Genomic DNA, 18,563 nt, shown 5'->3' with positions numbered 1-18,563 from the left:
TTTCAAATTTTTGCCACGCCCACTTCCGTCCCCGAAAATCAAAAAAATCTAATAACAAGCGTAATTTTAAAGCTAGAGTTGCGAATTTTGGTATATGTAATAATAACTATAGTAGGTATGATTCTTGCACATTTGGTTGCGATCAGATAAAAATTATGCAAGTTATTATAGAAATACTTTTGTATGGGAAAAACGCCTACTTACTAGGGGTCTTAGTTGCTTTGGCTGACAATCTGGTATATTGAGCCGTCTATGGTATATTCTGAATACGGTACTATATCGATATACCACATATACCATTTGGTATATTTTTAGTATTTTTGTAGTATATTTGGTATATTTTGAGGATAATACCACAAAATATATTGCTTTTATTCAAAATGGGTAGCTGGTATCCCACAGTCGAGTACACTCGACTGTAGCTTTCTTACTTGTTTTGCATTGCTTTGTTGTCAGATATTGTTTACTCATTTAACGCGAGCTTAGCAAACTTGAATATATTTGTACTGCAATTATTATTTGAAGACATATAGTATGCCAAAAATATTTATGAAAGAATTCCGAAAGATATATTTGCAAATCATAATGAAAACGTGCTTCAATTAGAGTGATTTACAAATCAAATAAATTAATGACATTACTATATTATGCTTTTGTTAGTAGTCTTTTATTTAAATCAAAATGAAAATAGATTCTGCAATTTTGGCCCTTAGCTTGTTGCTCAGGTCAGTCAACCACGACGTGCGAACCTCTCTCGGCCAAATCGTCGACGCCTTAGGCCACCTTCTTCACGTTCACGCCTAAGGGCTGCTTGGCGAGCACGTCTCTCTCTCAGGATTTCGAGAATTTCTAGGAGTTGAAGTCTTTGTTCCTCGGTTGTTTCGGCTGTGGTGCTGGTGGTTGTTGAGGTACTGGTGGAAGGACTTGTGGATGAGGTTGAGGAAGGACTTGTTGAAGAGCTGGTGGAAGGACTTGTGGAGGAGCTAGTGGAAGGACTTGTGGAGCTTGTGGAGGGACTTGTAGATGGACTGGTGGAGCTGCTTGTAGACGGGCTGGTTGAAGAGCTTGCTGCTGGAGTCGTGGAAGAGCTTGCTGCTGGAGTCGTGGAAGAGCTTGCTGCTGGAGTCGTGGAACTGCTTGCCGCTGGAGTTGTGGAAGAACCGGTTGTAGGCGTGGTTGACGAGCCAGTGGTGGTAGCGCATCTAGCAACGGCCAGGCAGCTGACGAGAGCGATCACTAATGCCAATGTAAAACGCATGATTGACTTTCTTAATGATTAGATTGCGAAAGTTACAAGGCTTTTATAGCACTCGGTTTGATCGTTGGAGGCAAAAATTAGGCAGCTCATCTTGAAACAGTTGTTTAAATAGAGATATTTTTTTAATTCTGTAATACTTAAGCACAGTTTTCACATTTCTTTTACTAGAAACAAATTGTAAATATACTGTTTATTTTATTTATTGAAGAATTAAGGTGTTGTAATGGAAAGTTACTATTTTTGAGTTAAAGATTCCCTTATTTGTGTTTGGTCTATTCATAACATACAGCAATTACTGTAAAGCGTGTTTAAACATATGAGTACTTATAAAACAACTGCTCGGTTTTTAAATTAATTTTGGTTTGGGCTAATGCGTATCTTCGTAAGAAACTCATTAAGGTTTGTGTGGGCTGAGCATTTTAAAGACCTATACATTGAAAGAATCCAAATTCCTATGAGCTCCAAACGCAATGATCATATTCTGGTAATTTTTGTAACGCTTTCACCAAAGAAACTATAGTGCGATCTACAAAACTACCGCAACTAAATACGCCAAATTTGTTTTAGATTATTGCCACGCCTACCTCCGCCCACGCAAAAATAAATACTTAGTTTTCCACACTGTTAAAAGTTTGGTTGAGTTTTTAATTGAATTAAAAAAAATAATTTTATTGATACAAGCTGGTTAATGGCTTCGGTTGACTATTTGGTTTATTTTGTTCTCTATGGTATATTTTAAATATAATAATAAATTGATAAAAAAAGAAAGATTTTGGTATATTTTAGTATTCTTATTTGTATTATAGCAAGTATCTAATTGTCGAGATTTCTTATTTGTTTATAAGATAACAAACATGGAAATCTGGCTTTTTATTGTGATAGATTGGCCTTGGAATGATATCAGATAATTTGTCAATGATGTCAGATATTTGCAACATTATAGATTCGAATATTGACAGAGAATCTTCCGTAGCCAAGTATCCAACAAATATCAGCTTATTAAAAACAAAATTAAACATTTCACAATCCCCTTTAATTTTCTAAAATTCTATAATTTCTAAATCAAAAGTGAAAAGTAGTACTTGTTGAAGGACTCGGGGAGGAATCCGTTAAGAGTCCGATAAGAGGACTCGCTATGGTATCATATATAACATCGAGTAAACAGGCAGCTGACGAGACGAAGCACTGTGGTAAAGGTAAGGTCTTCTAAAAATTTAGGAAAAATCGGCTAATATCATTATATTCATTTTGTAGATTTCTATAGATATATCGAGATTATAAAAAACAAGTAATTAACATTTTAATAATTTTATTGAATTCAATTTGTATATTTTGACTCTTAGGAAGAGATCCTAGATTAAAGTTTAGGACTATTAACCGCGATTAAGACGACGTTTTTCTGCATTGCGTTCTTTTACGAGCTCGAGGATTTTCAAAAGCTGAAGTCTTTCAGCTTCTGTAGATTCAGTGGTGTCTGGGGAGCTGCTGTCAGAGGAACTAGTGTCAGAGGAACTGGTATCTGAGGAACTGGTGTCGGAAGATGTGGAGTCCGAAGGAGTAGAGTCCGAGGAAGTGGAGTCCGAAGGAGTAGAGTCTGAAGAAGTGGTGTCTGAAGAAGTCGAGCCAGTGCTCGGATCTGCTGACGAGGTCGCGGAAGAATCCGAAGAGGCGGTGTCAGCGCATCTAACAACAACCAGGCAGCTGACAAGAGCGATCACTAAAGCCAATGTAAAACGCATTGTTAAGCTTTTAATGATTAGATTGCGAAAGTTACAAGACTTTTATAGCAAAATGGATTTAACTTGAATAAACAATTGTTGGTAAATAAAATCAGTTGTATCAATAAGACGTTCTCTTTGAAAAATATATAATTTACTAATGTGTGTACAAATTTTGGGCGAAATGAAAAAACAAATATTTAAATGAGTTTTATTTACTTGAAGTGTTTTTAGCTAGTGGAAAATTTCTATTATTGTTCTAAATATTATCATATTTGCATATACGAATTCATTTTTAAGACAATATCAGAAACTCAATCGTTTTACTAATTGCAATTAAGAAGATTTCACAGAATCTGAGAGAAAGGATTTACTCTAGATGTTGGTGCTCAAAATCCTTGAAGCTACTGATTAAGACGCTATTAATAAAATGTGTTCATCAATGTTATAAGAAATTATTGCAAAAAGTGAAGTTAAATGTTGGACACATATTAGATTAAGTTGCGTAGTCTTTTTGTAATCAAAATTAAAAAAGTAATTAGTAAGTCTACAAATATCCCACAAAGTATTAAACAAAGTTATTATTCTTGAATATTTTGCATTTTATTTATATGGACGTGAAAATATATTTTTCGATTTTGAGAGATTTCTCATCAATTCTTCAGCCACTTTTCTTTTTGACGACACGAGTTCTCCGGATTACGACTGTACGAACTGCTTTGTTGCGAAGCTGAGTTCTCAAAGTCCGACGCTCAGCTCTCAAGTTAGCGATAATTCTCAATAGGCGACGTCTTTCTGCCTTAGTAAATGTGCTTGTGGTGCTGGAACTGGTATCGGTCGAAGTACTTGTGGATGGGCTGGTAGAAGTCGTTGTTGAACTGGTGGCAGGACTAGTCGAAGTACTAGTGGTAGGACTTGTGGAAGTACTGGTGGTAGGACTAGTAGAAGTACTAGTGGTAGGACTAGTGGAAGTACTAGTCGTTGGACTGGTGGAACTTGACGCTGTGGGAGTACTTGCTGTTGGAGTTGTAGAAGAACTGGCTGTCGGGGTTGTTGTGGAGGCGGTAGGCGTTGCGGCGCATCTAACAACGATCGGGCCGCTGACGAGAGCAAAAACTAAAACGAAGGCAAAACGCATTGTGAAGTTTCTTAATGATTAGACTGAGAGAGTGGTCCGTCTTTTATAGCAAATTCATTGATTGTCTAAATTGTCCACGTCACAAGTGTTCTTTAATGAAATCAGTTGTTTCAATATATTTTTTGTTCGGCTCTGATGTTTTTGCATTGCTTTGTTGTCAGATATTATTTACTCATTTGAAGCGTGCTTAGCAAACTTGAATATATTTGTTTTGCAATTATTATTTAAAGACATATGCCAACAATATTTATGAAAGAATATTTTTTTGGCAATTCCAAAACAGATATTTGCAAAGACATACCGAAAACGTCTCTCGATTAGGATGATTTATAAATAAAATATACAATAATTTAATGACATTATTATGCTTTTGTAAGTAATCTTTTATTTAAATCATTTTTTTTTTGTGAATTTTTAATCTTACATTGCTGCCCAGGTCAATCAACCACGACGTGCGAACCTCTCTCTGCCAAATCGTCGACGCCTGAAGCCACCTTCTAAGCGGCCACGCCTGAAGCCGCCTTCTTCACGTTCACGCCTGAGGGCTGCTTGGCGAGCACGTCTCTCTCTCAGGATTTCGAGAATTTCTAGGAGTTGAAGTCTTTGTTCCTCGGTTGTTTCGGCTGTGGTGCTGGTGCTTGTTGAGGTACTGGTGGAAGGACTTGTGGATGAGGTGGAGGAAGGACTTGTTGAGGAGCTGGTGGAAGGACTTGTGGAGCTTGTGGAGGGACTTGTAGATGGACTGGTGGAGCTGCTTGTAGACGGGCTGGTGGAAGAGCTTGCTGCTGGAGTCGTGGAAGAGCTTGCTGCTGGAGTCGTGGAAGAGCTTGCTGCTGGAGTCGTGGAAGAGCTTGCTGCTGGAGTCGTGGAACTGCTTGCCGCTGGAGTTGTGGAAGAACCGGTTGTAGGCGTGGTTGATGAGCCAGCGGTGGTAGCGCATCTAGCAAAGGCCAGGCAGCTGACGAGAGCGATCACTAAAGCCAAAGTAAAACGCATGGTTGAGTTTCTTAATGATTAGATTGCGAAAATTACAAGGCTTTTATAGCACTCGGTTTGATCGTTGGAGGCAAAAATTAGACAGCTCATCTTGAAACAGTTGTTTAAATAGATATTTTATTTTACAAATTTTTGTAACACTTAAGCACAGACACCACATTCTTTTGTGTTAAACACAAAAGGTAAATAGGCTGTTTATGTTATGTTATTTATTGAATCAAGGTATAGTAATGGAAAGTTACTGTTTTAATTGTTTGGTTTAAAATTGCTCTATTTGTGTTTATTTTATTTATATTTACTCTATTAAAGCATTCATTGTAAGGCACTTGAGAACTCCAAGCTGGGAGTGTGCCACAAAGAAACGCTGTTAATGGCCAAGTTCTTGTTTTAAGACATTGGCTGTTGAGACAGGACATAGCGAAAAGGGTTTGTCGCTTGGCCATTTCGATTGAGGAAGACATTGGCGACATATTTCCAACTGACTTGGCTGGACAAGCAAAAGGGTCGACAATTGAGAGATGATGGGAATGGGAATGGTCATGGAGAGGGGAGAGGGGAATGCGAATTGAAAAGGCAATGACAGTGGCAATGGCAATGTCAATGGCAATGAAGGAGCTGATGATGACGATGAGGAAGCGTTGATGTTGATGTTGATGCTGATGTCAAAAAAGGGCAATTGATAAGCAGTATGTAGTATAGCAGCAGCGTGGCAGGCTTTGAATTGATTTTACTTCCACACACACACACATACACACACACACATGGACGAAACGAGACGGAAGCGGAAGTCATGTTGTGCTGCAATGGCCGTCGTTTGGACTGAAGGTAGACACTTTTTTCTTGCTCTGTCTGTGACGTGGCTCGCCTTGACTTGGTTTGGCTCTGCACGGCACGTCTGCGCAATTTCAAAGCAATTGCAAACGTTTACCAAAGCGCAGCCAGCACTAAAGTAGAAGAAAGGATTGCAAAAGTAAGGCGGAAGTGTTTTTCAAGTCTTTTAGCCTCCGTTTTTGCACAACGGGTGAAAGTCTTTTTAATTGAAGTGGACATACAGACACATACACAAAAACAAGTGGAATTGTGTAGTATAGTGTAGTTAGTCTGTGAGTGTATTTTATATTCAATGATGCAGCAAGCGGTCAACGTCTTTTGACTCCTTTTGCAAAAAGGAGTTGCCTTTTGAAAGTGTCTCCGCACAGCAAAAGACATGAAAAGCAAAATGAAAAGCAAAAAAAAAAACTAGTAGCCGGAAAAGCCACTTGTGCTGATGGTCCGTGTATATCATTAAAATTTACAATCTATTTTGCTTGCTAATTGGCACTTGGCAATTGCTTTCGCTTTGTGCAACAGAATAGAAGCAGCCTGGCAGCCAGATCCTGGCCATAATAATCATTACTTGCAACGTGTGTCGACTTCTGGCCCCCAGGCAATTAGTGGACAAGCCAAGAAGTGGCAAAGCAAATGTTGCGTGAGCTTTTAATTATGGCCAAGTGTTGATTATGGTGACAGTTAAGCGACTGTCTAATGCTGATGATGCACTTAAAAGCCACCGAGAGATAGATAGAGAGAGAGAAAGCGCATCGCACAGTGGCTGCAATTATTTGTTGCCTACTTAAAAAGCTGGCATTTAAGCACTGCTCGAATGGCTTCCAATTTGTAATGTGTGCGATCAATTACAAAGCTGCAAAAAGGCTGGGTCGCTATACAAAATCTAAAATGGGCTGTGAAATGCACAGTTACAAGCAATAACGAGTTGGCAGCACCCCCGCTGGCACTGGCAGTCCCCTCTTACTTTCTGGCAGCCTCTCTTTCGTCCCCACAGGCAAACCAAACTCAGCCACAAAAGTCAAGCCCCATGCACACTGTGAAGGTTTGGGGGCCATGACTCTACATATATGTAAGTGTGTTTGGGTGTGTGGGTGTATGTGCTTGTGTTGGTGTATGTGTGTGTGTGCATGGATGATTTCCACTCTGCCCAGCAGAGTCAGTCAGGCAGGCAGCCACAATCCTTCATTGTTGTTGCAGGCAGCAACAGCAGCAGCAGCAGCAATGCTGGCGATAAAATAAATTTGCATATGAATTGAGAATTAAGAACATTTTGCACATCGTCCTGCGCTTTGCAGCTCCCTCCACACTCGACCCTCCATCTCCACAGCTAACCCTCACCTATCCACTTCCCCGAAAAAAAACTCCTCCTCTCCCTGCACCTGCCAACCAGTTGCCATTTTTTGATTGGGTTGCCTTGGACGGGGACGACGTGTTGCCATTGTGGCTGCTGTTTGGCCTTTGAATTAGAATTCACACCCACACACATACACTTGCACACATACTCAAACACACACACACACACGGGCAGTCAGTCAGTCGACCCATTTGAAAGTGTGAATGGCTTATTTCGTTGCCGTTGTTGTTGTTGTTTCACTTGCTGCTGCTCTTTTGGCCGCTTTTCGGCATTTTCCATTTGCATTTGGCCTTTTTGGCGAGCAAAATTTTTAGACGCTTTGCTCTTTTGCTGATAGAAACGAAAGAAGCATAAAAAAAAACAACTCGTTAGCCTATTGAAATTGAAAATGTTTTTGGCTGATGCGATAAGAATGTGCAGGGGATTATGGTGTGCTAGTGTGCAATTTTCAACATGTGAGTGTGTGTGTACGTGTTGCATGTGTGTGTGTGTGTGTTTGGGTGTGTGGCATAACTTTGTTATGGCTTGCAAAAGTTATGGGTCAAATAATTGCGACTATGTAGGTTCCTATAATTGGATTTTGATGTGCAGCTTTCACTTGATAAACGGCGCATCGAATTTAAGAAAATCCTTGAAAAATCATTTTTCAACAGTATGTAGTTTTGTATGCAGTGAAGCAATATATTCTTATTTGTAGTTTTGTAAAGTAAATATTGCATTATTCTAGCTATGACTATTCAATTTATTACAATGATTTATTTATTAAATGCAATAATTCAAAGTTTATATATTTTGACTATTTCAAGAACTCTATATGTGATTTTTTTTAATTGTGTTGAATTGTATCCAGTGAGGTCATAAATTCTTTTCTCTTCGTAATCTTGCAAAATAAAATTTAAAATACTTTTAATATGAATAATACATTTCTTACAATGACCTTTTTTTTTAATTAAAATGTATTTATTAACAAAAGTATGAATAAAGTAACTTTTGTTAAATAAAATATTAATTATGTTTGGTATTACATTTCTTACAATGATTTTTCTTCATTAAAAAATGTGATAATTTACTAAAATATTATATATAGTATATGTTCTGACTATTTCAACTACTCTACATAAAATTAAAAAAATACAATATAAAATTGGCAACTACTAATAATCTAATTATTGAAAAGTTTTAAATATATAAGTTTTGAATATATGTAAATCAATCTTAATAGGTGTGCATCAATTAATTAAATAAATCTCAATAGTAGTGTAAGAGTGATTGACAACTACATAATTGTATGTTGGAATTTGTTGTAAGATTTGCAATTTGTAAACTATCGACAAATACTTGTCAGGCAACCGCAATGAAATTTACGAAAACTTTGCAACTAAACTTTTTCTAGAGAGAGAGAGAGTGACAGGTAAAAGAAGATATTTCCAATGAAATAGAAAGATAGAGAGAGTCAGGGAATGAGTGCGAGATAGATGCAAATTCATTGATTTCACATGCGACTCTTTCCTCAGAAACTGCTCTCTGGCTACACAAACTGCATTTACAAACAATTAGACAAGTAAAACTCACGTACAAATTCGTGTCGAGGGTTGCTTGGCCCGCGGGCTAACAAAAGGTAATCGTAGCTGGCAAAGTGGCAAGTGGCAAGTGGCAAATGGGTAACGGTAACGGTAACGGGTAGCTCTGTAACTGGTAACGAGTCGGAGCATCCCACACAATTGGTTGCCTTGTTTTATTGTGGGGCATTTGTGAAACTTTCGACATGCTCATAAAATTGCTCGTTTAACTCATTTAACTTTTTGTTGCAATTGGGGTGGTGCGTTCTTTATTTTTTGTATGTTTTTCTTTTTCATTTTTTCCTTCTTTTTTAGAAAGTTTGCATAAATTGTAGCAACAAGAAAAAGTTAATAATGCCAGAAGGCAGTGGAGCTGGGAACAGAAGTAGTAGTAGGATTTCGGTTGGGGCGACAATGAAAATAATTCAATTAAAACACTTTTCCAGTTTGCGCCCTCGCATGCCAAGTTACAATTACGTCCAACCAAATTAACACATAGAGCGTGTCGCTCCCCTCCATTCTCTTCTCCCCCCCTCTCGAGTCTAGATTCATGTGTGTGCATTGCCCGCGGGCATTTTGCATAAAGTTTCGCCGGGTCGCCGTTGCCGTAGCCGTAGCCGTCGCCTTTTATGTGGTCAAACTTTGGCCGCCTCTCCTCACTGGCCCCTTGCACCCTTGACGACATCTATGCCATGTTTACTTTGGTACTTAGCCATTGTTGTTGTTATTGTTGTTGTTGCTGTTTAAAGCCACAAAGTAGCTTTTGGTTGGCAGAAATTTAAATGTTACCCTCAGCTTAGAGACACCTCTTCAATTGCAGACTGTGGTTTGCCTGGTGTTTTGTGTATTATTTCAAGATCTAGACTCGATTGGTTGCCGGTCATATTGATTTTGGCCTGCTTGTCTGTTTAGTTAGACAGCCGACACTGATTAGCATTTGGAAATGTGATAGCCGACGAATCAATTGACCATTTAAATGATAATCCATATGGCAATTGCCTTGCGTTAAAAGTCATTGGCACAAATCCCAGGGCCAACTCAAAAATAAACAAGTAAGGAAGCTACAGTTAAGTGGGCTCGACTGTAAGATACCCGCTACCCATTTTCAATATAACCATGTTCAAAATGCCAAAATATACCGAGGGCTATATTTGGTATAACAATAGTGCATTACATTTAAAATATACCATAGAATACAAAATAGTAATATACTAAATTGTATATTTGGTATATTGAATATAGTGCAAAATATACCAGATTGTCAGCTAATCAACTAAGATCCTAAGTAAGTAGCCCTTTCCCAAAGCCCTTAGCCCAAAAGTATTTCTTAAATGAAAAGTTTAGGTTCTTTGATCCAGTGTTTCATACGGACAGACGGATATATAAACTTGTTTATATCGCTTGGGCTGTTCATGTTGATCAAGAATACGTATACTTTCCCTACTCTATGGGTAGCGGGTATAAAAATTGCGTTGCTCGTTTAATTGGCCACTTGAAAGCCAAAAGTCCGTGCAGCAATTTAAACAAAATACTCGCACTCGTATTTCCATCATTTTTTATGCACTTTTAACCCTTTAATGCAGACACATGGCGACCAATTGCAGCAGTTTATGTCCATTAAAATTGTTTTTCCATAATTTTTTATACAAGATTCAAGCGGGCAAAACATTCATAGCGCTTCAATGGTTTCACTAGCGTCCAACGTCACGTTGTCGCTCGTTAAAAATCAATCCCCAAGCGTCCTATCGGCGCTCCCTTTACTTCCCCCCTTTAGCCATAGTCACGAGGATTGGGCATCGGGCATTGCAGGGATTGACATTGGAGGATTGGGGAATTGTGAGAGGCATCAGCGTGGGTTCAGCGTGTTGTAGCGAAGGTGTCGCTGACTCTGCCCCATCGCGGTCAATATGCGAGACTATAAGTCCATATAAGCGCCGTTGCTGTAGCATCAATATATCCCGATATCTTTCGGTTTCGGTATCGCTGTCCTATCGACGTATGTCTATGTGTGTGTGTGATGAAAGTTGTATGTGTGTATATGGTTGCGAGTGTGTATAGCGAATATTTGTGAATTTGTTTTGTCATATCGTTGGGCTCTTCATTTATTTTTTTTGCCATTTTTAGTGCGCTGAATAGTGCGCTGTAATCCAGGTTATATGGACTTTGAGAGAAGACTCGTGAGAGCAGATAGCCATAAAGTATATAAAGTAATATGAAATATAGAGATATAAAAATAGAAAATATTAAATTGTGATATATTAGCATTTTGTCTTTACTTTTTTTTTGCTTTTATAATTGTCTACAAATAATTTTGTTTTACATAAGTTAAGTAGTGTTACTTTAACGAAGAATATAAGTTTGGTATTTCATATTTGATTGAAAATATATTGCATTTAGTTTAATTTGATAATTAAAGAAATAATAACTTACCGTTACATAATTTAATTTATTTATTTTTAATTATTTTTACAGTTCTTCCAATGTAAAAAAATACAAAGTAAATAAAATAAATTCTTCAATTGTCTTACAAAAATATTATTTTCTATCTAACAGTTGTAGCGTTATTCGCAGTCCTCTACGCAGGAAGAAAATCCGTTGAGGCGAATTGAAGCGCAACATCCAATCTACGTGAAGCTATAGATTTGGCTATGAGTGTGAGTCCATATGTGAGTGTGCGTGTGTGTGTTTGTGTTTGTGTGTGAGTTCGGGCTGAAAAAGTGTCCAATGTAACGCCACAACAAAGAACGTTAATTGACGCCAAAATGCTGCTGCAGAAAAGGTTGAAAAAAGAAAAATTAAGGGAAACTGAAAACAAGAGAAACAAAAATTGTTGGCAAAATCAGGCAAAAAATGAAAACAAAAGACAAAAAAAAAAAAAAAAAAAAAGAACGAAGCATGTGTAAAAAGAATTTGTCCAGTTGGACACATTCTGTAACAGAAGATACAGCGAGCGATACACGGAAGCGATACCAATGTTGCGATGGGGGTCTCTCTTGTCTTGGCTGCACAATTTAAAATTCAGCCTAGGACCTGAAGCCCCAAGTGGCTTGATTAACCCCAAACGATACGAGAGAGGTCAACCTGAAGTCCTTGCGAGTGGGCGTTGTTGAATCAGCACACGTGATTAATGGCCTTTAATTATGTCAGAGCGCGACGGCGACGGCGAGGGCAGTGGCGACCGCCCACCAGGATCGCTCCTGATCCTTTCGCTGTGCAGCGGCATGCCAGTTAACCATTTGACATTAAAAAATTGACACCGTTCGGGGTGAAATGTTGCCGACGCCGCCTGACAACTGTCTGGCACACGTAACCAAGTTGCACTGGAGTCGTCCTTCCCGGCACACAAAACACATTTTAAACACACTCACACACATACACACACACCACACGAATTTTGGAGTCGAGAGTCCATGTGGCAGTTTGGAGTTTTGCTGTTGTTTGAGTCAGACATTTGTTGCCAGTCCTGATTGTGATTGTGTGTGGGCGTTTGTCTCGCTTGTCGCTTTTAATGAAAGCATCATAAATTATGTTGCAGTTGACGAAAGCAACAGCCGACAGGGTTCCACGTCGGGGTCTGGGGCTAGGCATACTTAGCATATGGGTAACACATGTCGCCCAATACAAATAGAGTTGGAGTTGGAGTTGGAACGAAAACTGAAGTCGCTTCGCTGAGAAATGCTTAAAATATGCTAAAAAGCTGACAACTCAAGTGGAAAACTTGAGAGATTTAATGTATTATGTGAAATACTGACCACTAACCCCAAAGGCAATCAATTAATTGACTAGGTGAATTGTTACGCCTCGTTAAAGATTTGTGGGCAGCAGAAGCGAAAGCATAATTTATGATTAATCGATACACGAAAGAGGAATAATATAGGTAATTAAAAGGAATAGTCGAAGGGTTGAGTATATTCTTTGGGAAATTAACGGATTTTCATTGCATTTTATAAATAAAAAACAATTTAAAAATAAATGCGAAGAAATGCAATAAGCTAATTTTTGTGATCTGCTTCTTGTTATTCGTTGAATATAAGTGGATTTTAAATTATATGTTTAATGTCACATTTGATGTATTTAAACCAGAAAAAAACAATTAAAAAAAAAAAAATTTATTTAATTTGATTAAATCGACAAAGCAATTCAAAATACTCATTTGAACAAAAATAGTGCGGTATTAATTTAAAAATATGTCAAATTAATATACTGCAAAAGTGCCAAAGGCTATTTTAGGTATATTGATACAGTACTAAATTCAAAATATACCATAGACTGCAAAATAAACCAAATTGTCAGCCAAAGCAACTAAGAATCGTAGTATGTAGGCGTTCTTGCCTATAACAAATATTTATTTAATAACTTCCGTATATTTTATCTAATCGCAACTAAATTTTGAAGATTCTTAAATATTACAGATATTATTGTATGTACTAAACATTGCTCTAGTTTTAATATAACGCTCGGTATTGGATTCTAATTGATAGAAGAATAAATTTATGCAACACATATGCAATACACAATTATTAAAAATAAGTTGTTATTTTCGTTGTTTTCAAAGCATTACTCTGTGAAGACTAGCCAAAGCACATTACTATGTAAGAAACCAGGTCCACAAGGACCTTGAGATTCCGAGTGTAACTGAATAAGTTGAAGTATCAGGAGAGATTGGATCAACATTGTAACCCGCTGGCCATTAACCTGCCTAACAATAGCCAACATCGCTGACAGCTGAAAAGGCACCACCCCCTTGATCTCCCCTTTAGACCACCCAAAGAGTGGTAGTAAATACATTTTTTTGTAAATAACCACTACACGTAAAAAAAATTAAAAGTTTTCGTTTCGTCATAGAATTTACTTATTATCTTTAGATAGATAGATTGTAAATAAATAAAGAATATATACAAAAAATTTTTTTCGTTGTTGTTTATTTACTTATAAAATATGTATTTAAAATTATCTAATCGCTAGAAAAAACGACTATATTTAGTGTTTTATATTATTAGCTCATTTATTTATTATTTCAAAACAAAGTAACAGTCAAATAACAAATATAGACAAAAAAGAATACTATCCAAATATTTTGCATAAAATTTGTACTGGTTGTTCCCCACGATGAAGTCTGTTTTTTGTTGACCGTTGTATTCAAGCGATGATGGGGCATAACGCCAAGTGTGACGGATCTTAAGAACCATGTGTTCTCACTCGAAGCCGCTCTCGTTAATGAACTCTTCGGACTGCCTTCAGTTTCCTTGTGAGTTGAGGTTGAAGAGCTAGAGTTGGACATACACACGATTCCCAAGATAAATACCCAGAGATAATGCATTGCCGTACCGCATTTAGCAATTGGCTGAAGACAACTGTCGTAACTTAACATTGAGCTACAGAAATTTAATTTGCTTAAGAGAATTTTAAAGATCTTCTCTCGCGCTACAAAAAGATCATTTGGCTGTTAACATTAGGGCGCGTGTGTTTATTCTGTAAACTCACTTTGAAGTCTATGTTTGCTTAGGCCACAGGTGTTTTTTCCACATGTCAGCGTATCAAATTTAATTTAAAATAAATTTGGGTATTTAAATGAATATTCGGATGATTTGTAGCAGAAATTTGTAAGTGATGACAACAGTTGAAAAGGAAACTTTATGCATTTCAAATTACTTATCGAAAAGTTGCAAAAATATTGTCATTGTCTGAGGGAGGCCGAAGAAAGGATTTGCACACATCGTCCTAGACGAGACGAGTGATTGTGTTGCAAATCAAATAATTATAAAAGTTGTGCAACAAACCAAGCTTGCATTTGCCTTTGGCGATGTTTGGCCAAAAACTTGAGGCATACTGCGAAAGTTTGCTCAAAGGTGACTGGCAAAAGTTTTGCCAAAAATTCATTTAGGCGCATTTAGGCAAGGATCTCGCTAGCACAAGTATATGCATATACATATATCTACATGAGCAATATGGCAAGTCAGATATATATATATATTTTTAAAGCTCAACTGCCCTTCAAGCAGCCAAATCATTTTTTGGACACACATTTTGTGCAGGCTCAGCGACGCCGGCGAAAGTTTTGCCCAGCAGCGTTGGCAAAAAAGTTTTACATGACGACGCCGTCACCGCCACCGCCACCGCCACAGCCTACGCCACCGCCTCGGTTGGTGCAGGCTTCCTGTGTTGTCCTCTCACTCTCAGCTTTGTCCTGGCTGTCTCCTTGTTGTGCCGCCCTTCGTCTGTCTGCCAATTTTAGTTGCACAACTCCAGCGAAGCGTGTGAAATGCGCTGCAGCCTTGGAGCATCCATGGTTTGATGGATTTGCAGCAGCAAAATGAGAACGCAACGAGTCGAGTCGGTGACCAGGCCACAGTAGACCCAAAAACTACTGCCTTGCATCCTCAGAGAAAACTTTACGCTTCACACCCTTTGCTTTGTCTTGCTGCCATATTTGGTTATTTTATATAGGCGTGAACTGCAGTTCTATCTTTGTCGACTTTGATTATATATAAAGCTGCAGTAGAGATTTCCCACTGCTTTAAATCGCTGCAATCGAAGATATAAAAATTCTAAAATCATATAACTATCAGATAAACCCTCAATTATCTTTCTACGACAACAGCTTTATACTTTTTTTTTTTTTGGCTAAACAATAGCTTGATCTCCTTTGAGTCGGTTAAAAAAGTCGCTTTAATAAATCTTTGCATATATTTTCGCGCGCTTTAACAGCGCATTAAGCAGAGCTAATACAAAGAAGAATCTGATGCCGCATTGCTGCACAATCGCAGCCGCAGTCCATAGAGCACATACTCACTCGTATTCAATCATCCACTCATACTCGTGGTGAGTATTCAAATCCGTAAACAGACAATTGGCCCGATGCTGGTGGCTGATGCTCTCCAAGGACTTTATTATGGTACCAAGGATTGCGCGTTTCTGGCGCGCGCCTAAAAATGCTTTTCTTGTAGCAGCTCAGCGAAGCAGGAATCAAATCAAATAAAATATTCATTTTGATCTTTGAACTGTGCATAAATATGCACCCGCCGACTGACGACTGACGACAGTCGATTGCCAGGCATCTAGCATATATAAAAATGCGGTTTGGTGTGGCACTTTATCATCATCCAAACGAAGGACGACGATGACGACGACGAAGACGACAACGTCAATATCCTTGTAGTCAGGCAAAAATAACAAAAAAATAAGAAAAACCCGCAGGGTAGAAGGAGTGCTTGGAGTGAATGAATCAGTATAACAATTGTATCCTTCCCACAGCCATCCCTCATTTCTTTTCTGTTATTTTTTTGATTGTGGAGCGAATTGCAAAAATTGATATGAATAGGTGGGTCCAAGGATTAGGGTTAAGTGATTTACTCCAGATACTGTGGGCAACATTCTGCACTGTAAATTGAGCAACCCAAGGATACCTTTGTGCCTGCTAATTGTTCGTCTTTCAACCAATTTCTCCCATAAACTCAGGCATTCTTCTGCTTTTTATTGTTGTCCTCGTTAAACTAAATTTGAGTCTAATGCAATCCACTTACGAATGCTTTATCAGATTTACAAGCTACAAAATTGCATTTCCAAGAAACTTCAATTGCAGACCGGGCAGTAAAAATGCCTTCAGCCATTTGGAAAGAACTTCGCAAAGGTGAGAGAGAGAGAGAGAGGAAATTTGTGGGAAAGAGGTGGAGTACAACCTTATTGTTGCTATAAAGTATTTATTTTGCTGTCCTGTCGGCTGTTGTCGTTCTATTATCCTCTCGCAGACTGTCGCAATCTGCCATCGATGTTAACTCTAAATACCAAGCAGCAAAGAGGATAACTTTCTTGCTGTCTTTGCTGTCCCCCTTGGATTTGTCTTCGTTATCAGCTTAGCAGCAACCTTGATTCCTGCATATGTTGGCTCAATTTTTGTGCTTGATTGCGCATTAAACTGAGTTTTTGATGTGGCATTAACTTGGGAAATTAACATGCGACTTTTGCATAACTCAAATAAAACTTTAATTTTGTCCTTAAAAGAGTTTTACTTCCTAATTGAAAATAAACAAGAAATACCTATGTAAACATGAGAGTGTAAACTAATATTGATTTTTTTTAGATAATAATGGAACTTAGCGGTGGTGGGGAACAGTTGCAAGTGTCTCTTCATACCACAACATGGAATTGGCCTTGTTACGGATTTAAATGAGATTTGAAATGTGTAAATTGGAACTGGAAAACAAAAGATTTATTGCTCTGCACAAAACCCAAATAGAAAAGCTACTGGCTGCCTCCTGCCTCCACAACATAATCAACTAATTCAATAATCCAAGAGGAGGCAGGCCACAGTTTAAGTTTGGGAAATCAAGAGAGGAAAACATAGTAAGAGTGTGGGACAAACAACATGGGACATTGTGATTTATATCCAGCGAGTGTGAAATACAACAAAACATTTCCTGATTTCCTGTACATTGCACCGAGGTGGAGGACATGGTCTGGTATCCTTGTAGCAACAACTTAATGCGCAAAAACAAACAACATTGCGATGGCCACAAGAAAAATTGTTTGACCAAAACGAAAAGCAGTGGCAAAACATACACAAAACTAAAGAATAATGTTATGTGTTGGATTTTATTTCTTTATAGAAGAGGCCAGAGCTAAAATTGTTAAGCATGTCGTTTGCTATTCAAACAATTTGCATATCCTTTTAGTGCAGCGAGCGTACTTAAGAAGCACGAACAACAAAAACAACAATAGTCCTGCATTCGAATACCAACACGACAGTCAACCGAAATCCAATGTCAGCTCAAGAATTTGCGAGCTAGTGTAAGTGAGAGAGCGAGTGAGCTACAACAAAAAAAAGCATTGAATTTTATTTAACACGTACGAGGCAGGCACAGAATGCTCCGCTTTAATGCCACAGGGGAACAAAGAGAGAAGAACAGAGAGAGAGAGAGAAAAATGGGGGCATAGGACACAAAAGTATTGAAGTGAAAAGTGAATGGAAAGGCGACAGTCGTTCTATGTTCTCCTCTTTCTTTTCTTTTTTTCTGATTCTCTCGGCCAGTTGCCAGCCATAATATTTATGCGCAGACGTTGCTCAATAAGCTGCTCAAGGATTTATTAGCCAAATGGACAGATTTGACTGGCTCTGACTAGCTGTGAGGCTCCGCCGCTCTATGTGTGTGTGTGTGGCTTCGAGGTTGTGACGCTGCCAAGCTGCTGCTGCTGAGCCATATGTGAAGGTTGAAGCTGGTTCAACGGTGGCGGTCTGTGTGCAATATGTTGCATTAAAAGACACTTCAAAAGTTCGGGAAGGTTGACAAATAAATATATTTCAAATAAATTTGCGAATTCAGATATTTTAAACATATTTATTATACTGAAAATATATTAATAATGCTGAAGCTAATCTTAAAATAATAGGTAGGAAATTTATAAATTGATCCCAAGTACTAAGAATTAAATTAACTATATAAGTTCATAATAATAATGGATTAGTTTCAAAATTTAACATTTTATAATAAGTTTTACTAAAGATTTCTGTTCTTTAAGGGTTATAAATTTACAAAATAAATTTATATTTTTAATTGGAAATAGATTCTTAATAAATAAAATACATTTATATTTTTAATTGGAAATAGATTCTAAATAAATAAAATATATTTATATTTTTAATTAGAAATAGATCCTAATTAAGGAATAGATCCAAAATTAAGTAAGTCTAGGATAATGGATTGATTAAGCAATT

The sequence above is a fragment of the Drosophila nasuta genome, chromosome 3 (genome assembly GCF_023558535.2).
Source record: "Drosophila nasuta strain 15112-1781.00 chromosome 3, ASM2355853v1, whole genome shotgun sequence".
NCBI classification, from domain to species: Eukaryota; Metazoa; Arthropoda; class Insecta; order Diptera; family Drosophilidae; genus Drosophila; species Drosophila nasuta.
This window is presented reverse-complemented; position numbering follows the sequence as displayed.